The 27799-nt window shown below is 38.5% G+C and overlaps 1 long non-coding RNA gene across 1 annotated transcript in view; it reads left to right on the top strand.

Moving 5' to 3' along the window:
• The first annotated feature begins 5452 nt into the window (after positions 1-5452).
• Positions 5453-27799, top strand: part of LOC123572412 (uncharacterized) — a 67282-nt gene continuing 44935 nt past the window's right edge. Inside the window, exons 1-2 of the long non-coding RNA XR_006696959.2 lie at positions 5453-5559; positions 6378-6554. This is a non-coding gene — a long non-coding RNA (uncharacterized lncRNA). The remainder of the gene's footprint in view (positions 5560-6377; positions 6555-27799) is intronic.

Here is a 27799-nt window from a genome sequence, read left to right on the forward strand (position 1 = left end):
TTTATTGCAGTGGTCTGGGATTGAACCTACAATATCTCTGAGGCATCCCTGTACACTGTAACTTTTGGATAAGTGAGTTAGCCAAAATGCCTCTATAATTATAGTATTTGTTCAGAAAATTTAAAAAAATAAAAAATTATGGACAAATGTAAGAGGATCATTTGCTCAGCATTTCCATCCTCAGTTCTTTCACAGAAGAGTTTATGACCATGTCAATTTGAAACTCACATTACCTCCCTTACCCCTCTGGATCTCCATTAAAAGTCATCTCTTTTCTCTCAATAAATCATTTCAAAGTTGGTTCTCTCTGGATACCACATGCTCATTGAGGAAACAATATTTGAAAAAATTAAACATATCTTTGAGCCCCCAGTATATGTGCAACCTTGTGGTATGTACTATGAGTGCATAAAGATTGCTATGTTCTGCCCATTTTCTTGGAAATTCACAATCTAAAAGAAGAGATCATAAACTCTGACACAGGCAGACAAGAATACATTTAGGAAATCTGTGATTTAGTAGTGATGGACAGATGTGCATATGAGCAGCACTCTCACAGAAGTCAAACTTTAAATGAAAAGTAGTGATAGGTGGCAATGAAGGGTGGCGATAACATGAGGTCAGTAAAGTGCTATCTTATTTATGCTGCACCTTCTCATATATTGTCTCATATGATCCTCACAATCAACTCGGTATGAAAGAAGGCAGGTATCATTTTATTTTGTAGGTGAGAAACTCAAACTCAAGGAAACTAAATCACCTCCCCAGAGTTTATAGTAGTTAGTTGGAGAACTGGAATTCATTTCTAAATTCAGTCATTTTTACATGGCGGCAACTGACTGAGCACAGATTTTGGAGACTGGAGGTGGGAAAGAATGGAACTAAGAGAAAAGTTTTTGGCATAACTTCTATTTTTAAATAATTTGTGCATGACCTCTAGGTTGGTTGATTTCGGGGATAGGGAGTAGAGGTGAAACTGACTACTATCTCACTAGTCTCATGGATACTATCTCACTATCTCACTAGTCCCACTAGTCTCATGGTGGCACCAGGTCCTAATGCAAACCTTTTCTCTTTAAAGCTATAGCACAGACTACTGACCTTCCTTGAGCACTTGATAATTAAATTAGACAGATTAAAGTAGGAATCATAACCCTGCTTCCTACTTCCTGAGATATTTAGGGTCTGCTTTCTTGTGCACTTCAAATCAGTAAACAAAGAATATGAGGTATGCATGAGAAAGTGGAAGGCGTGAGGACTTGGAACATACTGACTTAGAATCGGCCATTTAGAGCTGAATGCTTTTGGCCAAGCAATTTAATCCCTTTGAAGTCCAGCTCCTCACCTCTAAAGTAGTGACCAGTGCCTTCCTTTCATGAAAGTTCTTGTTAAGATTAGTTATAATGTATACACCATGACTGGCACAAAATAGTTGTTCAGCAAATGGTAGCTATATTTATCCACATCTAAAAGAGAGGTAAGGAAGCCATGCGTATACCTTAATGTAACTCTAGATCCTTTTTTTTTTTTTCAATGAAAGACATTTCCAAGTAGTAGATCTGATGTCCGCTATTGCTGGGGTATTATTATTATTGTAACTGGAACACTTAGAAGAAGATTCTTTCATGAAGAGGGGTTAAGGGGGATAGCATTTCACGGTAGAAAGGGAAGAAAGATGATCTTGGAATACGCTATGAGAATTTTGATCATTTTTTCTCAGAAACAACATTATTTTGTCAAAAGTTCCAATAGGTAATGGGTCAATACATACATATTAGGTATATTGTTAAGTATTCTACATTATTGAGATACAAAATATAGATCCTCTCACTTCAACGATTTATAGTTTATCAGAGGAAAGAGGAATAATACCCTGAAACAACTGAAAATGATAGTAGGCTATGACTATGCACATATTTAATTGCTAAATGATATAGTTGTATAGAATAAAAGTTAGTTTTTTATTTCCTGTTTATTTAATCTAACTGCTGATTTCTGTGATGTTTGAAACGGCTGGTTATCAGAGTAATTTTTGGGGAACGATAGCCAACTTCTCAATAAATAACCCAACAGACAACAATAAATGAAATCCACAGAGGTCAAAAGTCAAGAGGGTCTCTTGCAATAATTGTCTTTTCATTCAGCAGAGCAGGTCACCCTCAGCAAGTAGAGTCTTGTGAACTTGTGTGTTAGTTCAGTTCTTTCAGGTTGCAAAATAAGAGAGATGTCAGGTCACGCAAGGAGAAAAAGCCTTGGTATAAGGTTACAAAGAAAGGAAACAAACAATGGGAAACTTTCTCAGAAGGTTTCATGGAGCCTGGAAGCTTATTCCAGTACAATATGATTCATGCAATCCTGGTGTCTCATGCCCCCTCTGTAAGAAGAGTTTTTTGCTTCCTTCTCCTGCTGGACAATTGTGGACACTCTGCTTCTTTTCCTCCTCCCATCATCAAATAACTGCCTATGGTTTCCTTGCTTTTTCCTCCTTTTAATACAACATTTTTGCTAACTTGTGGGTTGTACTCATGCCTTCTGTTAGCTTCTGAATGGCTCCTTTTTATCATTTTTCTCTGTCTCTTCTTTCCAACAACCCTCTGTCTGATGACTCTTTTAGTGTCAAATAGAGGATTTGATTGTGTCAAAATATAGCATCCTACTGGGTCACTTATTGCCAGATAAGCTTCAGGTGAACAACTTTGATCACCTTACATCAGGTGTTCTTTCCTACTTTATTTACTTCCAAGGCATTAGGGCTACATCATTCAGTGCGTGGAGACGTAGATGTCAGGAAAATTTCAGAAGTGAGTTAAGGCCATGGTAACCATTTGAAGATCCTCAGGAAGGGTCAGTATATTTACAGCCATATTTCATGGTGTTCCCAAGGGGCTGCATAGATTAAGTACTGTACAAGAAATAAGAAATTATTTTTGCCTGAGGTTCTCTACGTAAGCTATGGGAACTCTGTCCATGTGTATAGATTTTTATTTCTGCTGTCACAAATGACCACGAACTTGGTGGTTTAAAGCACCATAACTTTGTTATTTTACAGTTCTGCAGGTCAGAAGCCTCCCATGAGTATCAATGGACAGAAATATCATTGTCAGCAGGGCTGAATTCTTTTATGGAGGCTCTAGGGGAGGTTCTGTTTCCAGGATCATTGACAGATTCAATTCCTTGTCATTGGAGGATTGAGGACTTGTTTCCTTGCTGCTTGTCAGCTGAGGGTTATTCCCAGTCTAGAGGCTGCCTATATTCCTTGGCTTGTGGCCTCTTTCTTCATCTTCAAAGGCAGCCACAGTGGGTCAAGTTGCTCTCAAGCACCAGATCTCTCCTGCTTCTTCGCTCTTCCCATCTCCCTGACTGACGCTTTTGCCTTTTTCTTCTCTCTTAAGGATCCATGTAATTAGAGTGGCCTATGAGGGTATTCTAGGATAATCTCCCATTCTCCAAGCAGTAATCACATATGCAAAGTCCCTCTTGCCATGAAAGGTAATGTAAAGTCACAGGTTCTGGGGACTGGGATATGGACATCTTTGAGGGAGGAGGTGACATTATTTTGCCTACTACACCATTTTTTGGCGTGTGCTTGTCTTGACCATGGCAAATATAAATTCTTCAGAATCTATCCCAGTTTTCACATTCTTGTGGGGCATTCCCCAAATATTCTTGGCAATGCTGATCATTTCTTCCATTAACTTCCTATGGCACTTACTGGTTCTGCCACATTTTGTCACATTATCTTTAGTACTCTTGATGGTTTTTGCTAATCTGAATATATATTTTGTCATTCTGTCATTTCCTCCATGAGATTGTGAGTTCCTGAGGAAATTCATGCATCTTTTATATTCCTCACAGCATTTACCAACTGCTGTTTACATCCAAGCTGATCAATACTATTTAAAATATTATATAAAGGGCAGTCTTTGGGGGAAGGAAGTATAGTGGAGGTTCTGTCCTAGGATGATAATCACTTCATTGATCTACTTATATCTAAAACAGAACTGCCAAAGGATTCTTTTAATATATTTTCAAATTCCCCTTTCCTACTCTGGTAGTCAAAATTGATTAGAATGTAAGCCATTCCAGCAAGATCTTTCAGGCATATTAAAATCCCAGCCCTTGGATTTTTTTGTTCTCTTGTATGAAAGAGATCTTAAATAGACAATTCAGGTAAGGTTAGGATTTAGAAACCCTCTTGGACAAAGATTGCATACCATAATTACACTAAATTCAAGTCTTCTATAAAGGTAAGAAAATAGAACTGTAGAAAGTTCAGAGTCAAGCTTGATGCCTAAATTTTATTACTCTTCTTCTTTTCTAAATTCCAAAGAGAATGTCTATGAAGACAAGACCAGAGGTAAAAATATATGTGTTATCAAAGGGTTGGACAGTAGTCTATTAATATGTTTCCAGGATTGCCCATTGAGAAAGGGTCTTGGGATCCGTGCAATCCTGGCATACCCACTCCCTTGTGGATGGAAAGCGGGAGGAGGATGAGCATGGCAAAGCAGGCACCTCTTCATTGCACTCTGGAGGAGGAAGCCAGGGTTCCTCCAAGACGTCAAAGGCAGGCAGCCTGTGGTGAGTGAGTGGCTGAGGAGTCTGTCTTGATGTTGAGCAGCTCACTGGTTAAGTGACCCAGTCTCTTTAGTCACTATGTGACTTTAAAACTCAGAAAAGATATTTGTCCTCCCAAAGAAGAATGGAAAACAAGGACTGAATGTTTTATTCCCATGGCTATACTAGAAATATAATAAAACTCCCGACTCCTCTGAGAACACATGAGGGTGAGCTTAAACACAAACTCATATCCTTCCGTTCAGAAACTAAACTTTATTGAGAGCCCCTTATGTAACAGTCACCAAATTGGGCCTTTCTCACGTATTTCCTCATCTTCACAAAAATCTTGTGGGCAGACATCACCGGCACATGCTTTGATCTCTAGAGACCAATGCCTGTCTACTCCCTCTCATCACCCCTCAGAAGAGGTCCTCTGACATGGTTTAAGGATACAAGGGGGCCACTGGGTTAAGCATGCAGGTTTTGTGGAGGAATAACAGGAGTTAAATCATGTCTTCCATGTGCAGTTCCTTTTTCGTGTTTGTAGTTCCTTTTACTTTGTATTTTGGAACCTCTTTAACCACAGAATTCTTCTCCTTTAAAACTTGTTTCCAATGTAGCGGGATATCGTAAGAGATAATTTCCAATGTCTTTTTAAAACTTTTTAATTTTAAGTTTACAGAAAAGTTGTGAAAACAGTATCTAGTTTACATGTGCCTTTTACCAAGCTTCTCCTGATGTTAACAACTTATCAAACCAAAGGACAGAGATCAAAACCAACGGTCAAAGCTAAGAAATTAACATTGGTACAATTCTATTAACTCAGCTACAGACCTTGTTCAAATTTCACTCATTTTCTTTTTTCCTTTTCCCCTAATGGCCTTTTTCTGTTCCAGGATTCTATCCAGGATTTCCCTTGAACTTCGTCTTATCTCTTTAGTCTTCCCCAACTGTGATAGTTCCACATTATTTCTGTGTCTCATGATCTTGATACTTTTGGTGAGTACCACTTAGTTATTTTTATAGACTATCTCTCAATTTGGGCTTGTCTGGTGTTTTCCCATGATTAGATTGCGGTCGTGCATTTTTTATGGGAATGCTGGTGAGAATACCATAGGTGATGCTGTGTCCCCCTGAGCGTATCATATCAGGGAGCGAGATGTCCTATTACTGGTAATGTTAATTTAGATCACTTGGTTTGGGTGTTACCTGCTGGATTTCAACTGTAAAGTTGTTTTTACATATGAAATGAATGGTGGGGAAGATGCTTTAAAAGTACACGAATACCTCATTTTCCCTTGAGCTTGTGCCCACTAATTTTAGCACCCTTTCATAGATCTCTCTGTAACAGCTATTACTGTGGTGCTTGCTTAACAGCAATTTTTATTTCCTCCTCTTCTTTTACATTTATGTATTGGAATTCTTTTGTAAAGAAGAGATGTCCCATATCTACAATTCATGTATTTATTCAAGTGTTTATTTGTATCCATAAGGACTTATTTATTTTATGACTTCTAATCAAATATTTTCATTATTATTATTTGCTCAAATTGTTCCAGCATTGGCCATTGGTGTTCCTTTCAGTTGGCTCTCTCTGGCTTGCCTCATAGCATCTCACACACATGGCGGGGGCAGGAGGGAAGATAGCTTGTTGTTATGGGCTGAATGGACACTCCCCCTCAAAAAAATTCATGTGTTGAAGTCTTAACTCCTATCGTCTCAGAATGTGACTCTTTTTGAAATACAGTCTTTATAGAGATGATTAAAGTGAGGTCATTAGGATGGGCCCTAATCTGATGCAACTTTTATTTTTGTAGGAAGAGGAAATTTAGACACAGACCTGAACAAAGGGAAGATGATGTGGAGACAGAGGGAGAAGATAGCCATCTAGAAGCCAAGGAGAGAGACCTGGAAAAACAGATCCACCCCCCATGGCCCTTAGAAAGAACCAATCCAACTGATGTCTTGATTTTGGTCTTTTAGCCTCCAGAACGGTGAGAAAATAAATTTCTGTTGCTTAATCTAGTCTGTGGTACTTTTTAAGGGCAGTCCTAGCAAAGTAATGCACTTGTCTAGAGAAAATATTACTTTCATTAAGACACCCGCCTTTTTGATTAATTAGTGGTCAGAATTTCTTTGCAAATGCCACTCCTGAGAAAGATATTTTAGACCAATTTGAACATATTCTGAGCCTCAATATTGCTGCCACTGTCAGTCAAATACATGAGTAGCAAAACTGATATCTTCAAACCACATCCTCAGGGATGTTAGAAATGTGACTTTATTTTTCTATAGTTCAGCTTTATCTCTCTCTGAAGCCTCATTTCTGCTCAGCGGCAGAAAATTTACCCATTTTGTTCTAGTTTTGATTAAGTCTTTCAGATTAAGTCCATTTTGGGGCTTTTTTCTTCTCCTTTTTTCTTCTCCTCCAAAAAAAAAGAAGTTTTGTGGGGCCTGACAGCATAGCCTGGAGACAGCTGTGGGGCACCACACCTGCTGAGGAGTGCAATCCACAGTTGCGTTCTCTGCTGAGGTGGCATGTCACCACTGGAGTCTGGTGGCATGGCCCAACCCTTTCCACTTAGATGTCCACCTGTCACAACTGTAAGACTTGTTCAGCATCTACTGGGTATCTCTTTCTCTCCTCAGCCCTCTTCTGTGGCCATTTGCAGATGCCCTCCAAATTTGTTCTCCTATGATGCTACGTTGCTGCTGGAGAACCAGGAAGGCTTCCTCAGAACTTCTCTGTCCCAGATACCGCATACAACCACTTCTACTACACTCCCACAGGTCCAGGGACCATATCGGACTTCCTCATGCATTGCTTCAGCTTCTCTCAGTCTTGCCTGACTTTTGTTCCCTCCTTTGTTCTAATGACAAGCTTTGCAGGGCTCTGACTGAGTTCCCAAAGGTGATTCGCCTAACACCTGTGCCTGCCCAGGGCCTCTCTGTTGACATGAAAATGTAGAATTCTTTGGAATTCTACTTGGCCCCATAAATTTACAGCTTGGAAGAACTGGGTAGTTAGTGCTCCCTGCAGTAAGGCTTTGACTAATATGATACAGGCTTTGACTAATTTGATTAGTATGATAAGTCATACTAATATGACTAATATGATGGGTAATGGATATATTTGTTTTCCATCCTTCTCCCTCTACTCTTTCTAACAGGCAGTCTTGAGATCCATTTTATATGACTTCTTGGAGACTGATTCAGAAAGATGCAGCAATTCGTCATGTTTTACTGTGGCCAGCTTGACAGCGCATCACCATTTCCTTTGCTGCCTTACTTCCCTAGTCCCTCACTCTTGCTTCTTTTCACTCCCTAAAAAGTAGTATCAAGTAGACCATTTTAAGACTCTGCTTTTTTCCCCCCTTTTTTTCAAGCTAAGAAAAGGACTTTGCCTCTTTTTTATAGGGGCCAATTGGAAATGAACCTAGTACTCCTTTGCTCTCCGAATGCCAGAATTATCTGAAGAGAAGATTTTTTACATCTTTCCCCATGCTCCACGACCTGATCCGGGGTAGGAGATCAAGGGTTCAGAACCTTTAAAGGTTTCCCCCCAGGGTCATTACATATGAAACTTCCTTACCATTTCCAGTATCATGTTCCACTCTGTGTATGTTTCCATAATCTATTTAACAATTGATGGGTAACTTTTTCTATTGCAAATAATATGGCAGCAAATATCCTTGAACAATTGTACATTTGATAGACATTTTCCAGCTGATCTTCATGTTGTCTGTACTATCTCCCATTGTCTCTATACTCCCATCAGCAACATATGAGGTGGTTTGTTTCCTTCAGTTTCACCAGTGTGGCGGACTAGAAAACTTTTTGATATTTGTTGATTTGATAAAGAATGGCATTTAATTTTCATTTAAATATTATTTATCTTTTTTTCTGCTTCAGATTGGGCATCTTTTCCTGCATTTAAGAGATATTTATAGTTTTTGTAGCTTATATATTCCATTCTTTGTACATTCTTCTTTTGGTTTGTCTGTGTTATTGATTCTTCTGAGGTCATTAAAAAGGAAATTCTCTCTTTGTCTATGATAGGAGTTTCAAATACCTTTTCCTGTGATTTTCCATTTTTATTTTGACTTTGACTATGGTGGATTTTACTGTACAGAATGTTTAATTTTGTTATTATTAATTTATCCATGGTTTCATTTGCCATATTAAAATATCAGTGAATATTTAAAACTGTAAATAATAGCAAATAAGTTTTTTTCTTTTCTTCCCTACCAGCGCTGGAAGCAGGAGGCAGTATCGCTTTTTCTTGCAGACTTTACCTTACATAATTTTTTGCAGAAGTTTGTCAGAGTGGATTTGAAGTTTTAATAAAAGAAAAACTCTTTATTGTCCCAATTTACAGACCTGCTAGTATCTTGCATATTCCTTCAAAACTTTGGACAGGTTTTCTAAAAAAGGAAGAAGCAAAATGAACACTGTGGAACAGTCCCTTGATCAATGTTTAGGCAAAACCATTTCACTGTTTGTAACTGCTGTACTCTTCTTCATTGCCTAAGTAAAAACACAAGAGTAATACAGAGGAAAAAGATGATATAGATATTTTTGCTTTTATTTCTTGACAAATGTCAATGAAATAGAAAAGAATATTATCTAGAACATGTTTTAAGATTTGTAACACGTTTTCAAAGTGTTGCTTGTAACACATTTTCAAAACTTCTGGTATATAATGCTACTGGCATTAGAATTATCTTACAAAGGGAATTTCATTTCTAAATGTTGCAAAATTGCTTCCCTTCCTACTAGCATAAATTTAAATAATCTGACAAGGCCATTTAATTATTGGATGCATGCTCTCTTGCATACCTCAAGTAACCTCTTCTATATTGATGACATTGTTTATTGTTATGGACCAAGGATGGTCTTAAGATATCTGAGCCTGTGGGTTCATTATTCTCAGTAAGATTGACTTAACATCAGCTATACTAAAGCTAAATTTATACTCTTGGTTACAAATTTCTCCAAATTTAAATGAATGCACCCCTACAGCCATCCTTTAACAGAATTTAGCAAAATAACAAAAGAAAAAAAAATCCATTTGGCAGTGCAACACATTCATTGGGAAACTAACACATCCTCTCTGAAAACATTTAAAACAAGCTGGTCCACCCTGCGACCCGTGGGCCGCATGCAGCCCAGGATAGCTTTGAATGCAGCCCAATACAAATTCATAAACTTTCTTAAAACATTATGAGATTACTTTTTGCAAGTTTTTTAAAGCTTATCAGCTATTGTTAGTGTTAGTGTATTTCATGTGTGGCCCAAGCAATTCTTCTTCTTCCAATGTGATCCAGGGAAGTCAAAAGATTAGATATCCTGAATTTTAAACCTATACATTGTTCATTATTTGCTATTCGTTAGCGATCCTTGAACTCTTCTGAAGATCAACTGGATTTCTTAATGAAGCTGCAGGAGCTATCCACCTTAGGAGACCAGGAGGGTCAATCAAAGCTGCTTGTTTATTTTCCTTTACAAATACTAGTTCTCACATAATTTTGTTTTCTGCTCCTTAATAGGATTTTGTGTGTGTACGTGTGTTTGTGTGTGAGATATTCTTTAATCCAGATACTGTTCTTTTGCATAAGACTTATGTAAAATAAACATCCATCAAGGTCATGAAAGACAAGGCAAGTCTGAGAAAATATGAAAGGATTGGAGGCAACTGAAGAGAAATCACTCCTGAATGCAATATGGACCCTGGAGCAGATAAAGGACATTAGTGAAAAACTCATGGATTTTTCATGAAGTCTGTAGCTTACTTAGCAATGTGATCCCAAAGTTACTCTCCTGTTAATTTTCCCCCAGTTTTAATGAGGTATAATTGGTATACTGAAAACTATGCATACTTAATATATACAATTTAGACATGTGCATACACTCATGTTACCATTATGATAATCCAGGTAATAAATTTGTCACCTCCAAAAGTTTCCTTGTAACCATTCCTCCCCCCTTTTTTTCCTTTTCTGTGAGAACACTTAACAAGAGATTTATCTTCTTGATGAATTTTTAGGTACACTATATCTAATATTATATATGTGTATATATATGTGTGTGTGTGTGTGTGTGTGTGTGTGTATATATATATATATATATATTTTTTTTTTGAGATGAAGTTTTGCTCTTGTTTCCCAGGTTGGAGTGCAATGGCGCGATCTCAGCTCACTGCAACCTCTGCCTCCCAGGTTCAAGCAATTCTCCTGCCTCAGCCTCCCGAGTAGCTGGGATTACAGGCATGCACCACCACGCCTGGCTAATTTTGTATTTTCAGTATGTTGGTCAGGCTGGTCTCCAACTCCTGACCTCAGGTGATCTGCTTGCCTCAGCCTCCCAAAGTGCTGGAATTACAGGCATGAGCCACCGTGCCCAGACCACAATATCTTATTTTTAACCATGTTGTACAGCAGGTCCCTGGAACTTACTTATCCAGCTGTAACTTTATACCTATTGAACTACAACTTGACATATTCCTCTCTTCCCATCTCCTTGTAACCATTGTTCTATTGTTTACTTCTATACCTTTGACTATTCTAGATGCCTCATATAAGAGAAATCATGCAGTATTTGTTCTTCTGTGACTGACTTATTCCACTAATGTCTTCCAGGTCCATCCATGTTGTCACAAATGGTAGGATTCCCTTCTGTTTTAAGGCTGAGTAATATTCCATTGAATCTACGTATCACATTTTCTTTATCCATTTATCTGTCAATGGACACTTGAGGTTTCTCTATACTTTGGCTATTGTTAATGCTGCAATGAACACGGGAGTATGGATATCTCTTCAAGATTTTACTTTCAGTTTTCTTAGATATATACCCAGAAATGACATTGCTGGACCATGTGGTAGTTCTGTTTTTAATTTCTTGAGGAACTGCCATACTGTCTTCCATGGCTGCACCATTTGGCCCACCAACAGTGTGCAGTGGTTCCATTTATGTAATAGTTTCACCAATGCTTGTTATCTTTCATTTTTTTGATAATAGCCATCCTAACAGATGTGAGGTGATATCCTATGTGTTTTTTGTTCCATAAGTTATTGGGGTACAGGTGGTATTTGGTTACGTGAGTAAGTTCTTTAGTGATGATTTGTGAGATTTTGGTGTACCCATCACCCAAGCAGTATACACTGTACCATATTTGTAGTCTTCTATCCCTCATCCCCTCTCCCAACCTTCCCCCTAAGTTCCCAAAGTCCATTGTATCATTCTTATGCCTTTGCATCCTCATAGCTCAGCTCCCACATATTAGTGAGAACATACAATATTTCATTGTTGATTCCTGAGTTACTTCACTTAGAATAATAGTCTCCAATCTCATCCAGGTCATTGCAAATGCTGTTAATTCATTCGTTTTTAGGGCTGTGTAGCGTTCCATCATATATATATTCCACTAATGTATATATTATGTATACATTAACATATATAATATACAATACACATATGTATATACTATACATAAATGTATATTATTCCACTAATGTGAGTATATACATTTATTCCACTAATGTCTATACAATGTGATAATATAGTGAATCGTGTTGCTATAAACGTGTGTGCAAGTATCTTTTTAGAACAATGACTTCTTTTCCTCTGGGTAGATACCCAGGAGTGGGATTGCTTTATCAAATGGTAGTTCTACTTTTAGTTTTTAAAGGAATCTTCCCACTGTTTTCCATAGCGGCTGTACTAGTTTACATTCCTACCAGCAATGTAGAAGTGTTCCTTGTTCATGCATCAATGCCAGCATCTACAGTTTTTTTTTTTTTAAATTTTTTTGAATATGGCCATTCTTGCAGGAATGAGGTGGTATTGCATTGTGGTTTTGATATGCATTTTTCTGATTACTAGTGATGTTGAGCATTTTTTCATATGTTTGTTGGCCATTTGTATATCTTCTTTTGTGAATTGTCTATTCATGTCCTTAGCCCACTTTTTGATGGGATTGTTTGTTTTTTTCTTACTGATTTGTTTGATTTCATTGTAGATTCTGGGTATTAGTCTTTTGTCAGATATATAGATTGTGGAGATTTTTCTCCCACTCTGTGGGTTGTCTGTTTACTCTGCTGACTGTTCCTTTTGCCATGCAAAAGCTCTTTAGTTTAATTAGGTCCCAACTGTTTATCTTTGTTTTTATTGCATTCGCTTTTGGGTTCTCGGTCATGAAATCCTTGCCTAAGGCAATGTCTAGAAGGGTTTCTCCAACGTTATCTTCTAGAATTTTTATAGTTTCAGGTGTTAGGTTTAAGTCCTTAATTAATCTTGAGTTGATTTTTGTGTAAGGTGAGAGATGCAGATCCAGTTTCATTCTCCTACATGTGGCTAGTTAATTATCCCAGTACCATTTATTGAAAAGGTGCTTTACCCGCTTTATGTTTTTGTTTGCTTTGTTCAAGATCAGTTGGCTGTAAGTATTTGGGTATGTTTCTGGGTTCTCTGTTCTGTTCCATTGGTCTATGTGCCTATTTTTGTACTAGTGCCATGCTGTTTTGGTGACTATGACCTTATAGCATAGTTTGAAATCAGGTAGTGTGATGCCTCCAGATTTGTTCTTTTTGCTTAGTCTTGCTTTGGCTATGCAGAGTCTTTTTTGGTTCCATATGAATTTTAAAATTGTTTTTTTCTAATTTTGTGAAGAATGATGTTGATATTTGATAGGGATCACATTGAATTTGTAGATTGCTTTTGGCAATATGATCATTTTCACAATATTGATTCTACCCATCTATGAGTATGGGATGTGTTTCCATTTGTTTGTGTCATCTATGATTTCTTTCAGCAGTGTTTTGTAGTTTTCCTTGTAGAGGTCTTTCAACTCCTTGGTTAAGTGTATTCCTAACTATTTCATCTTTTTTGCAGGTATTGTGAAAGGCATTGAGTTCTTGATTTGATTCTGCACTTGGTTGCTATTGGTGTATAGAAGAGCTACTGATTTGTGTACATTATTCTTGTACAGAAGAGATACTGATTTGTGACTGGAAACTTTGCAGAATTATTTTTATCAGTTCTAGGAGCTTTAGGGTTTTCAAGGTAAACAATAATATCATCAGCAAATAGTGACAGTTTGACTTCCTGTTTACCGATTTGGATGTCCTTTATTTTTTTCTCTTGTCTGATTTCTCTGGCTAGGACTTCCAGTACTATGTTCTAGAGGAGTGGTGGGTGTGGGCATCCTTGTCTTGTTCCAGTTCTCAGAGGGAATGCTTTCAACTTTTCCCCATTCAGTATTATGTTGGTGGTGGGTTTGTCATAGATGGCTTTTATTACATTAAGGTATGTCCCTTGTATGCCGATTTTGTTGAGAGTTTTAATCATAAAGGGATGCTGGATTTTGTAAATGCCTTTTCTGCATCTATTGAAATGATTGTGTGATTTTTGTTTTCAATTCTGTTTATGTGGTGTATCACATTTATTGACTTGCAGATGTTAAACCATCCCTGTATCCCTGGTATGAAACCCACTTGATCATGGGGGATTCTCTTTTTGATATGTTGTTGAATTTGGTTAGCAAGTATTTTGTTAAGGATTTTAGCACCTCTGGTCATCAAGGATATCAGTCTGTAGTTTTCTTTTTTGTTTATGTCCTTTCCTGGTTTTGGTATTAGGGTGAATTAGAGAGGGTTCCTTCTATCTCTATCTTGTGGAATAGTATCAAAAGGATTGGTGCCAATTCTTTGAATGTCTGGCAGAATTCTGCTGTGAAACCCTCTGGTCCTGGACTTTTTTCTGTTGCTAATTTTAAAATTGCCATTTCAATCTCACTGCTTGTTATTGGTCTGTTCAGGGTATCTAATTCTTCCTGATTTAAGCTAGGAGGGTTGCATTTTTCCAGGAATTTATCCATCTCTTCTAGGTTTTCTAGTTTACGTGCATAGAGGTATTCATAGTAGCCTTGAATGACCTTTTATATTTCAGTGGTGTCAGTTGTATTTTGTTTCATTTCTTAGTGAAGTTATTTGGATTTTCTTTTTTTTCTTGGTTAATCTTGCCAATAGTCTATCAATTTTATTTATCTTTTCAAAGAATCAGCTTTTTGTTTCGTTTATCTTTTGTATTTTTTTTTGGTTTCAATTTCATTTAGTTCTGCTCTTTTCTTGGTTATTTCATTTCTTCTGTGGGATTTGGGTTTGGTTTATTCTTTTTTCTCTAGTTCCTTGAGGTGTGACCTTAGAGTATCAGTTTGTGCTCTTTCAGTGTTTTTGACGTGGGCATTTAGGGTTATGAACTTTCTTCTTAGCACCACCTTTGCTGTATCCCAGAGGTTTTGATAGGTTGTGCCATTATTGTTGTTCAGTTCGAAGAATTTTTAAATTTACATCTTGATTTCGTTTTTGACCCAATGCGCATTCAGGAGCAGGTTATTTAATTTCCATGTATTTGCATCGTTTTGAAGATTCCTTTTGGAGTTGAGTTGATTTCCAGTTTTATTTCACTGTGATCTGAGAGAGTGCTTCATATAATTTCAATTTTCTTAAATTTATTGAGACTCCTTTTCCTATGGATGTGGCTTCCTGTGAGCTGAACTGCAGTGATTCTTGCCTCTCTTCTAGGTCTAGCCACCCAGTGAGTCTACCCAACTCTGGGCTGGTACTGGGGGTTGTCTGTGTAGAGTCCTGTAATGTGAACTGTCTATGGGTCTCTCGGCTGTGGAAACCAAGTGCCTCTTCCGGTGGAGGTGGTGGGAGCGGGGTGGGGGCAAGTGCAATGGACTCTGTGAAGGTTCTTAGCTTTGGTGGTTTAATATTCTATTTTTGTGCTGATTGGCCTCCTGCCAGGAGGTGGAACTTTCCATAGAGCTTCGGCTGTGGTAGCATGGGAAGGAAACTTTCTGTGGTGGACGAGGCCTTAGAACTCCCAGGATTATATGCCCTTTGTCTTCCACTACTAGGGTGGGTAGGGAAGGACCATCTGGTGAGGGCAGGGCTAGGCATGTCTGAGCTCACACTCTCCTTGGGCGGGTCTTGCTGTGGCTGCTGTGGGGGACAGGGGTGAGACTCCCAGGTCACTGGAGTTGTGTATCTAGGAGGATTATGGCTGACTCTGTTGAGTCATGCAGGTTGTTCGGGAAGTGGATGAAAGCCAGCAGTCACAGGCCTCACTCAGCTCCCACGCAAACCACAGGGCCGGTCTCCCTCCCATCGTGCTTCCCGCAACTGCCCCCAGACTGTTTACAGGTGGAGAGCAATACAGGCTGGAAACCTGCCCCAGGCTATCCACCTCCCAGTTGTGAAAGAAAAGGGCTTGGTTCTTCCCCAACCAGTGGAGTCTGCACACTGGATTTGTGCCCTCCCCCAAGTTCTGGCCAGGAGGCTTCTCACCTGGTTCAAATTGTTACAGAGGTCGGCTAGAGATTTGCTTCTTCCTGTGTAGTTTTATTCCCTGCTCGTCTCCTGTGGGATCTCTGTGGTGCCAGGCAGGAATGGTTGCTAGGAGACCCAGCGAGCTTCCAGGGCCTTTCTGTTGCTTCCTGTACCCCTATATTTCACTCGGCTCTCCAAATTGATTCAGCTCCAGGTAAAGTCGAAAAGGTCTCCCAGAAACAGACCTTGGGCTTCTCCAGTGGGGGTGTGTGTTCAGGATATGAGGGTCTCCCTTTCCCACTTCCACAGTCGGGGCACTCACAGTTTTGGGGGAGTGTCCTGGGTCCTGCAGGAGTAGTCAGTCCACTTCCTTCAGAGGGTGTATGTATCCTCTCGGGATAGCTGGTTGGTTCTTGGGGTGGATCTGGAGCTAAAATTCACAATAGGAGGCACCTGCTACTCTGTCAGGAGCTGCAATCTTGTCCTGCTTCCCATCCACCATGATCGACTTCTATCTCTTAGGTCTTTTTCCTTTTAATTACCCTGATAATTAGCATTGTTGAACATGCTTTCATATACTTGTGGGGCATTTCTAGGTCTTCTTTGGAAGAATTTCTATTCAAGCCCTTTGCACATTTTTTTTCTACATTTAAAAATTACTGTTGAATGACATAGACTTACAAAGTTGCAACTAAGTATTTAAGTGCTTAAGCAGATTTAATGTATTCTTTCTTCTTTTAAGAGAAGTCTTGATCATTCTACCCCAGTGGGGGTTTTTTTTAAATATAGAATATGACACATAGACACCTGTCACAAAGTTTTTCAAGAATTGAAATTGAGATATAATTTAAATACAATAAAATGCATAGATTTTAAGAGTTTATTTGCTGAATTTTAAGAGCTGTGTATATTTGTGCTAAACATCATCCAGAAAAAACATATAGACCATTTCCATTTTCTCTAGAAACTCTCCTTGTACCCACTTTTAGTCAGCTCACTCTCTCCCCAACAAGCAGCAACCTGTTGATGGACATTTGGATCATCTCCAGATTTTGATTATGAATAAGTTTGCTATGAACATTCTTGTACAAATCTTTTTGTGGTCATATGTTTTCAATTCCCTTGGGCAAATGACTAGAAGTGTAATTGCAGGCCTTGGGCCAATTACACGCTTAATTTTCTAAGAAACTGCCAAACAGTTCACCAAAGTGTTGTACCATTGCACATTCTCACCAGCAGTGAATGAGAGCTCTGATTGTTCCACATCATCACCAGTACTTGGTATTGTAAGTTTTTTTATATTAGCTATTGTTGTGAACATGAAATGGTATCTCATTTTGGTTTTAATTTGAATTTCCCCTTTGAATAATAATGAACATCTTTTTATGTTGTGTTGGTTACTTGTAAATCTTGTGTGTGTGTGAGACAAGTTTGTTCCAATATATTTGTTCATTTTATTTTTATTTGAAACGGAGTCTCGCTTTGTTGCCCAGGCTGGAGTGCAGTGGTGCAATCTCGGCTCACTGCAAGCTCCACCTCCCGGATTCACACCATTCTCCTGCCTCAGCCTCCCGAGTAGCTGAGACTACAGGCACCCACCAACATGCCCGGCTAATATTTTTGTGTTTTTATAGAGACGGGGTTTCACCATGTTAGCCAGGATGGTCTCAATCTCCTGACATCGTGATCCTCTGGCGTAGGCCTCCCAAAGTGCTAGAATTACAGGTGTGAGCCACCGCACCTGGTCATTTGTTCATTTTAAAAATTAGGTTATTCATTTTTTCCCCTGTTGATTTGTAGGAATTCTTTGTGTATCTATGTAATGGATTCTAGATTTTTAAAAACAAATTTTGGCCGGGCACGGTGGCTCAAGCCTGTAATCCCAGCACTTTGGGAGGCCGAGACAGGTGGATCACAAGGTCAGGAGATTGAGACCATCCTGGCTAACATGGTGAAACCCCGTCTCTACTGAAAAATACAAAAAAATTAGCCGGGCGCGGTGGCGGGCACCTGTAGTCCCAGCTACTCGGGAGGCTGAGGCAGGAGAATGGCGTAAACCCGGGAGGCAGAGCTTGTAGTGAGCTGAGATCCGGCCACTGCACTCCAGCCTGGGCGACAGAGCGAGACTCCGTCTCAAAAAAAAAAAAAACAAAAAAAAAAACCAAAAAAAACCCAAAAAACCCAAATTTTTAGCCAATATATATTTTTCCTAGTCTCTGGTTTACCTTTGAATTTTTTAAGTAGTGGTTTATTTAGCAGGTTTTAATTTTGATGGAATCTAATTTATCAATTTCCACTTCTATGGCTATTACTTTTGTGACCTAACTGATCTTCATCTACTGTAGAGTGTTATAGCTCTAATTTTTAATTTTAGGTCTATGATCCATCTCAAATTAATTTTTGAATGGGATGAGGTAGCAGTTGAGGCTTATTTACTTTTGTTCATGTGGATTCCAGTTTTTTCACTACCACTTGTACAAAAGACTTTGTTTCCCCCGTTGCATTACCTTGGCATTTTTGGGGAAAACCACCTGCCTGTATTGTGCAGATCTATTTCTGGAATCTCTATTCTGTTACATTGATTGATTTGTCTATCTCTGTAGCAATTGCACCCTGTCATAATATTACTTTATGGTTAGTTTTGAATGAGGTCGTATACATTCTTTAATTTTGTTCTTCCTCAGCTTGTCAACTGCTTCATAAGCAGTCTGCTAGGATTTGTTTGAGAATGTATTAAAGAGATCAACTTGGGTCAAATGGACATAAGAGTATTGAGTCCTTCGATTTATGAACATGAGGTATCTTTTCACTTATTTAGATGTTCTTTAATATCTCTTAGAATTTTTGTAGTTTTCAGTCAAAAGGTCTTGTGCATCTTTTGCTAGAATCATTCCTATGTATTCAATGTTTTGTGTTGCTATTATATGTGGGGTTATTTTTAAATTGTACTTTATAATTGCTTTTTATTAACATATAGAAATACAATTGATTTCTGTATATTGACCTAAATTCTGCAGCCTTACTAAATTCACTTGCCAGTTCTAATAGAATTTGTTTTTGTAAATTCCATTGGAATTTGTTTTGCTTTTTCCTTTTTATTAAATGGAGATGGAGTCTCACCAGCCCAGACTGGTCTTGAACTCCTGGTCTCAAGCAATCCTCCTGCATCAGTCTGCAAAAGTGCTCAGGTTACAGGTATCAGCCATCATGCCTGGCCTCTTTTACAAATTTTAAGGTAGAAGCATGGATCAGTGATTTTCTATCTTTCTTCTTTAATAATATTAACAATTCAACGCTAAGCATTTCTGTTACTGGTGAAGGGTCTTGACTACGAGTCATACAGGTTCCTGGCGTTTTGAACAAAGAATTGGACAAAATACACAAAGCAATGAAAGAATGAAACAATGAAAGTGCAGATTTATTGAAACAAAAGTACACTCCACAGTGTGGGATGGGCTTGAGCAAACACAAGCGGCTCAAGAGTGCTAATTATAGAATTTTCGTGGTTTAAATACCCTCTAGAGATTTCCCATTGCTTAACTGGTTGCACCCTATGTAAATGAAGGACTGTCCCAGGGCCATCTGAATGGTCATGGGAGGTGACCAATCAGAGGCTCAAGTGAAGTTATAAAGTTGCACCCTATACAAACAAAAACTTGGCCCGTTACCAGTCTGATTGGTTGTGGGAGGTGGCCAATCAGAGGTACTTTACATTTTTCTTCTGCAACACAGTGGAAAGGGTGGGGGGGTTTGCAAAGGGAGAAGCCTCTGATCCCTTCGTTACTTGGGCATGGAAAGACAGGATTTTCTTTTTGATTCAGTTCTGGGAAGTCAGTGCAAATCAGCCTGGCCTCCAGACCCTGTTCTCTTGCCTCATTACCTCCTCAGCTCAGTAGTAATTGAATCCCATAAATTTACGTATGTTGTGATTTCATTGTCATTTAGGTTGAAGTATTTTCAGTTTTTCTTATAATTTTCTCTCTGACTCTGAATCATTTAGAAGCACATCATTTAATTTCCAAATATTTGGCATGAGTGTTCCTAGCTATCTTATTGTTTTAGAGTGCTAATTTAATATCAGTGTGACCGGAGAACAGGAGCCACCATGGCCAGCCTGTATTCTTTAAAAGAATGTGCATTCTTTATTTTGGGGTATAGTGTTTTCTATGAATATAAATTAGGTCATGTTAGCTGATGATGGTGGTCTAAATCTTTTATACTTTAACTGATTTTTTGGTTTACCTTTTCTATCAATTAGTGAGGAAGGGATATTACCTTCTCCAGCTGTTTTAGTTTCTTCTCTGACTTCTGAGAGCTTTTGCTGCATAATTAGGCACATACTTATTTATGAGTGATTTGAATTCTTGATAAATTGGCCATATTATCATTATCAAATGTCTGTCTTCAGCTCAGATTATACTGCTTATCTTAGAGGACTTTGTTTTATACTAATACACTAATACTAGCTTTCTATGATTTAGTACTTGCATGGTATATGTTTTCTCACCCTTCTACTGTCAATCAGGCTATATATTTCTATTTTGAGTATATTTCTTGTAAACAGTTAAAGATTGAGGCTTTTCTTTGTCTAGTTTGACAATCTCTGCTTTTTACATGACGTGTAGTCCATTTACATTTAATATAATTATTGATACTTGGGTTTAAGTGTAACATCTTGGTATTAATTTTCTCTTTGTCTCATCTCTTTTTCCTTTATTTCTTTGTTTCTGCCTTCTTTTGGCTCAATAAAACATTTTGTAATATTCCACTTTGTTTCTTCTATTAACTTTTAAAGTGTATTTTAATAATTGCTCTAGAGATTGCTACATGAGCTTTGAACTTTAGCTCTACACTGAAGTAGTATTAAATCTTACAGCAAGGATCTTACAACACTTGAATGGAATCTTACAACCCTGTCTTCAGTGGGATTTGGGATCTGTGTACTCATGAACCGCCTTGAATGCTTTATAGCTTTGCTGCCAGATTTTTGGGTTTGTAGATGAGTGGGGGAGGAATTCTCTTTGCTCTACAAGTTACTTTCAGGTTTCTCTCATGATACCTCCCTCTGCTCTGCTGATGTCCCTGGGCTTTGGAGAGTTGTTGTATACTCAGTAAAAGCCTGGCGAGCCTCGGAAAGATTTTCCTCAACTCTTACTCTGTCCCTGCCTTTGGTGGCTTCTGCCTTGCACATGGGGAAAAATTTTTGTGTTTATCCAGCTCGTTCAACCTCTTAGATGGGAGAGACATTCTCTTCTCACTTTCTACATTCTGACAAGAAGAGGAAGTCCCTTCACATGTCAACTTTTACCTTCTAAGATCTAAAGCAACTTAATCAAAGATGGTAAAATTTCACATAAACTCCATATTTCTGGTTTTCCCTGAAAATCCAGATAAATTTTTACAATAATGAGTCTATTTTTTTTAAAAATAAAAATGGGCTGAAGCTGGGTAGTGATTCTCTTATATGACAGATTATGTACTCTTAACTTGCACAATCCCCTTCACTTCCTATTTATTCATCACCTGAGTCAAACATCTATCTGCCTGGACTCTGTAGGCAATGTAAATGGGAATCCCTGCTTAAGTCTTGTGATTATCTCTTTAATCAATATTGTAAAATAACAACACTTTAGGCATGATAAGTTGCCTTTCCAACCTTTTATTTTTGAAATATATGCTGCTTTAAAGGGAATGTGTAAAATACATATTATTAATTCCTTTGCATTTCCTAAGTCCTCTCCATTTTTAAGTTATATAATCTGAACTCAGTTTTTATGAACTCTAATTCTTTGAAGATACCTTTTGATTTCTATGCAGTGCTGCATATTTTATGTAAGGATAATACTAGAGTGATCATTTGCAGTGTGTATCATTTGTAAAAGCACAATACTAAGCATTTTTCTATTATCATCCAATGTCCCTGGAATTTGAAATATACTTAATAAATATTTTCTAGATTTACACTAGAAAAAATGTGTTTTTCCATGTGTCTTAGTTTGTTTGGGCTGCTATAACAAAACATCATCAACTAGGTAGCCTAAACCAAAAACATTTATTTCTCACAGTTCTAGAGGCTGGGAAGTCCCAGATCAAGAAATCTGCAGATTTAGTGTCTGCTGAGGGCCTGCCTCCTGGTTCGTAGATAGCTGTCTCTTTGTTGTAAGCTCACATTGAGGAAGAGGTGAGGGAACCCTCCTTAATCTCTTTTATAAGGGCACTAATCCCATTTGTAATGGATTACAGTTATGATGCTCATGACCTAATCACCTCCTAAAGGCTACACCTCCTAGTAGCATCACCTTGGAAATTAGGATTTCAACATATAAATTCTGAGGTTGGAGGGGACGCAATTTTTCAGTCAATAGCACCATGCTAATATATGGGTCTTTACAAAGCCAGTTTTTTTCGGAAGCATCAACCAATGATTGTTTTTAACTTAGTTATCATGAAGCTCACAGTTAAATTTAGCATTTGGTTATAATGTCTCACTCCTACTAGTTGTTCTAGGTAATTTCTTTGAATTGGTTAGAATAATTAGTAGGAAAAGAACCAATCAAAACATTTTCACTGATGCCCCTATGAGGCCCAATTTAACTGAACAAACAACACTAAATTCTTAAATTAGAAGGGAGTGATATAATATATCTACTCCATGCCCTTGGATCCAAAGTAGAACATTCTGAGCTCAGGATTCTTCTTTGGGTTTAGTAGCAGATGGGCAGGAAGGAAACCCTCCAGGATCATGACTCAGTTTCTTGTTAAAAGCAGGAACAATAGATGACATGACAGACCTCAAAGCATCATTTGAATATGGATAAGAAAGTCACAGTAGTCTCAGTCCCCTGGAGGGTTCAGTACTCATTGAATTCATGCTCTGCTCTGAACCTCTTTCCTGCTCCCACCTGAGTTCTGGTCATCATCACAGATCCATCTGTGTTTATCGTTCGTCCACCTCCTTCTATGTTCTTAAATCAGAAAAGGGACTTTCTTCTTATTGCTGTATTTACTTTAGTGTTATTGATCAAGGATCTCTGCAAAGGAGTCATGGCTTAGTTATTAAATCTTCTTAGGGTACAGTATTTAATTAATGCCAGGAATCAAAAACAATTGTGTGGTTAGATCTCATGATCAGTACAAAGCTTTCATTCATTGATTCAAAGTAATGCATTCGAAATTTTTCCAAAAGTTAGATAATAATGAAAATATTACTTAGAAATTTCCCATGGAGCTTGATACCTGCTTCTTTCTTTTGCTAAAGGTGATCATCATAAACAGAACTTAAAAAAATTGTCCGCTCACAGATGCTTGGCTTACTTATTTAACTTCTCTTTCTAATAGCTAATTTTACTTTTTAAATCATGATTTTCTTATTACGTGTTGAACATTGTAAATTGCCGAACACATTTTTCTTTAAAATAGGAGGGCTACAAAAAAATAAATATATAACAATCTGAAACATTGAACAGATTGTGGTAAGCCATTTTTATAACTCTTTCCATAAGAAGGGTGTGGAACTGTCACGAGTCAGAAGCAAGGTCATTCTCCCTACATTGCCAAATTATATAGTCTTTCTACAGAGGAATAAGAAGCATTGTGGAGAGGCATAATAAATACACAGACATGTGATACCATCTCTAGTCCAACAACTTCTAATTTAGAATCTCTTGCCAAGACTTCTCCCTAACTAACTCCATCTTGTATAGTCAAATGCTTACAAAGTCAAATGCTTACAAATACTTACATATCTAATTGTCATTTGAGCCAGGTGTGGTGGCTCATACCTGTAATTCCAGCACTTTGTGAGGCTGAGGCAGGTGGATCACCTGAGGTCAAAACTTCAAGACCAGCCTGGCCAACATGGTGAAACCCTGTCTCTACCAAAAATACAAAAATTAGCCAGGTGTGATGGCACATGCCTGTAATCCCAGCTTCTTGGGAGACTGAGGCACAAGAATCACTTGAGCCTGGGAGGTAGAGGTTGCAGTGAGCTGAGATTGCATGACTGCACTCCAACCTGGGAAACAGAGTTAGACTCTGTCAAAAAAAAAAAAAAAAAAAAAAGGCATCTGAAAGTTCACATGCCCTAAGATGATTCCTGAACTCCCTCCCCATACCTAATCTTCTCATGGTTTTCTCTCAGTAAATAACCAGTTCATGATTGGAATTCCTCTGACAAAGCATCTTGAAACTATATTTAGTCCTTATCTTTTACTCATATTCCATATCTGATCCATAATAAGTCTTGTTGACCATGTATGCAAAAAGAAAATCCTGAACCTGACCCTGTATAAGCAGCTTTACCACTACCACCCTGGTCCAAGTCACTGTCATTTCCCATCTGGATTATTGCAATAGTTTTCTAACTGTTCTACCTGCTCCAGTCTTGTTCCATTCAGTGTATTCCTAACAAGTCAAAGATATTATTAAGATATAGGTCAGATTTTGTCAGTCCTCTGCTCCATTCCCCTGCTCCAAATTCTTCAAGAGCTTCCTTTCTGTCTGACTCAAAGTAACAGCAAGAGACGTTACAACAGCCCATGGCATTTCTGTGATCTGGCTGCCCATGGCCTCCCTGACCTTCTCCTACCCTCCCCATGTGTCACTCCACCCCAGCAATGCTGGCCTCCTTGCCATTCTCTGACAGTTCAGGTGTGCTCGCACCTCAGGGCCTTTGCACAAGCTCTTCTTTCCTTCTGACCTGGAATACTTACCTTCTCTGGGTATCATCATGTGTCACTCCCTCACTTTCCTCAGTCTCTTGTCCATATCATCTTCTCATGGAAAAATTTTTCAGCCAGTCTAACACTGCAACCCTCCCCGAGTCTCTCTATCCCACTTCACTACTTTTTTCTTGCTTTATTTTTTTCTCTTCAGCACTTACCAGCACTCACAAATTGTGTTAGTTCCTCAGGCTGCCATAAACAATGTACCTTAAACTAGGTGGTTTAAAATAACAAAAATTTATTCTTTCGTAGTTCAAGAGGCCAGAAGTCTGAAATCAAGATGATGATAGGATTGGGTCCTTCTGGAGGCTGTCAGGCAGAACCCATTCCATGCTTCTCCCCTGGCTTCAGGTGGCAGCAGCAATCCTTGGTCTTCCTTGATTTGGAGCTGCACAGTCCAATTTCTGTCTCCATCATCACATGGTCTTCTTCCTGTTTTTCTGTATCTTTAGGTCCAATATTTTTTCTTCTTAAAAGAACACTAATCATATTGGATTGAGGGCCCACCATCATCCAGCATGACCTCATCTTCACTTGGTGACACCTGCAAAGATAATATTTCCAAATAATGTCACATTCACTGGTTCCAGGTAGATGTGAAATTTTGGGGGGACCATTCAACTTAAGACACTAACTTACAAATTTAATTTATTGTCTATCTCTGTCTCGAAAGTATAAATTCGTGAGAGCTTTGCTCATTGCTGCATCCCTTGTGTAGGATTAGTCTGCAGCATTTAGTAGGATTTAATAGTGTTTAAGTAAATAATCCCTTTGGTTGATCAGGCTGTATTTTATTTAGATGGTAGATACCCAGATAATATTTCAGGTGATGATTACCGTGTTATAAAGGGAGACCATTTTTCTAAGAAGTATAGGCTAAGGGCTAAAAATCCAACCATAAGATTTTATTCTTTGACCTTTTCCCCCAGATCTACTCGCAGGCTTTGGACTAGCCTCTAAATACCTTAGAAACTCTATAAAAGTAAGTAATATCTGCTGTGAAAGACTCTGAGCTCCCTGGATAAAAGCGTTATATCCATAAAGGGACCGTTCTTTTAAGCCGTCTCCAATGTCATTCGATAATAGAGGGCACTGAAAAACTTTTGATGTGTTTCTGGCTTCTCTAAATTCCCTGGATACTAGAAAATCAAATAAGAAGTCCAAGAAAAATATTTCCAAACAAAGCAAATAAAAGCCCCCGACATACTTTTGATGTCAAAGCAAAGCTCTACTCATATTTAATACCCGTGTGTACACTCTTGGGTGCAGATGAGTCAACAGCAGCTAAGTTAACAGATGAAATATGCAGCCTCCTGTCTCAATATGAGCCTTCACATCTCATTCGAAGAATGTAACTCCAAAACATGTGTTTTTCCCTCAACAAATGGAAACTACATTATTTGATTAGCCAAGGTTGATATGAATATTAAATGGTGCTTTTCGCTTTTTAAAATAAGCTCTTAATTTTACCGTTTGGTATTTTTATTAGATCTTCATTTGACTGGGGTAAGAGGAGCATCTTGTTACTGATGTTTGATCTTATTCTATATGAGTTGATTATTTAGTTGCTGAAGTTGTGAATTATTGGCCTGAATGAAGCTTCCTGCCAGACCTTCACGTATTCTTTCTTTATAGCCATGGTTAGTGTGGGATGCTGTATTAGTCAGGGTTCTCTAGAGGGACAGAACTAATAGGACATATATATGTGTGTGTGTGTGTGTGTGTGTGTGTATATATATAAATATATTAAAAATATAAAATATATATATAAGTATATATAGTATAATATATATAATATATAAGTATACATAATATAATATTTATAATATATATGTATATAAGGGAATTTATTAACTAGTATTAACTCACACAATCACAAGGTCCTGAAATAGGCTGTCTGCAAGCTGAGGAACAAGGAAGCCAGTCCAAGTCCCAAAGCTGAAGAACTTGGAGTTCCATGTTTGCGGGCAGGAAGTGCTGGAAAAAGATGCAGGCTGGGAGGCTAGGCCAGTCTAGCCTTTTCACATTTTTCTGCCTGCTTTATATTCACTGCCAGCTGATTAGATAAGGGTGGGTCGGCCTTCCCCAGCCCACTGACTCAAATGTTAGCTTCCTTTGGCAACACCCTTGCAGACATACTCAGGACCAATACTTTGCATTCTTTAATCCAATCAAGTTGGCATTCAGTATTCATCGTCACAGATTCCCTGCCAGTGTGGTGCTCTGCTGGAGAGTAAAAGTTTTTCCGCAGTGAGAGACAGTAGTGGGTTGAATCGTGTGTCCCCTTCTCACTACCCCGAATTTCATAAGTTGAAGTTCAAACCCCCATACTTCAGAACGCAACTTTATTTGGAAGTAGTGTTTTGGCAGATGCAGTTATTTAAGTTGTCATTAGGGTGGGCCCTAATGCCAACATGACTTGTTTCCTTATAAAGAAAGGAGTTTTGGACACAGAGATGTGCAAACAGGGAAACACCATATGAAAATGAAGACAGAGGTCAGGGCAATGCTTCTATAAGCCAAGGAGCACTAAACCTTGCCAGCAAACCGGCAGAAGCCGGGGAACAGATTCTCACAGTCCTCAGAAGGAACCAATACTGCTGACACCTTCCAGCCTCCAGAACTGTGAGACATAAATTTCTGGTGTTTAATTGATTCCATTTGTGGTACTTTGTCATGGCAGCCTTAGCAAACTGATACAGAGACCTTGCCAGCTACATCAGAACTAGATAGAGACAGAGTATCACCTTGAAATTGCTGAACACAGTCTCCTGTTATAGGGTTCTTAAAGGATGAGTAAACCTGATTGACTGGGTAAAGGGTGAGCAAGTTTTTGTGATAAAGTTGGTGGCTGGAACATCTTGTATACAACAGGATATGCCTTGGGGCTGGTATGTCCATGGGAATTAATTGTGTGGAGTTACAGAATGAATTGCAGAGAATGAGAAGAGCAGGGAACAAAGGCATTGTGAGTGTGCATTATGGGAAATGAACTTTTCTGGAAGAGTCACCGTAAAAGGATTGAGTAGTGAAGGGCTATGAGCCTTATCTTTGAGAGCAGTTTTGATGGTGCAGGCAATGCTCCCTCTTCCAGAAAGCCATGGTTCTTCTGAGGAGTCTGGCCTGACACAGCTTCCCAGCAGTCTTGTGCCACCCTCTGAGTAGGGCACAAGAGCACAAGAGCTG

The sequence above is a fragment of the Macaca fascicularis genome, chromosome 1 (genome assembly GCF_037993035.2).
Source record: "Macaca fascicularis isolate 582-1 chromosome 1, T2T-MFA8v1.1".
Lineage (NCBI taxonomy): Eukaryota > Metazoa > Chordata > Mammalia > Primates > Cercopithecidae > Macaca > Macaca fascicularis.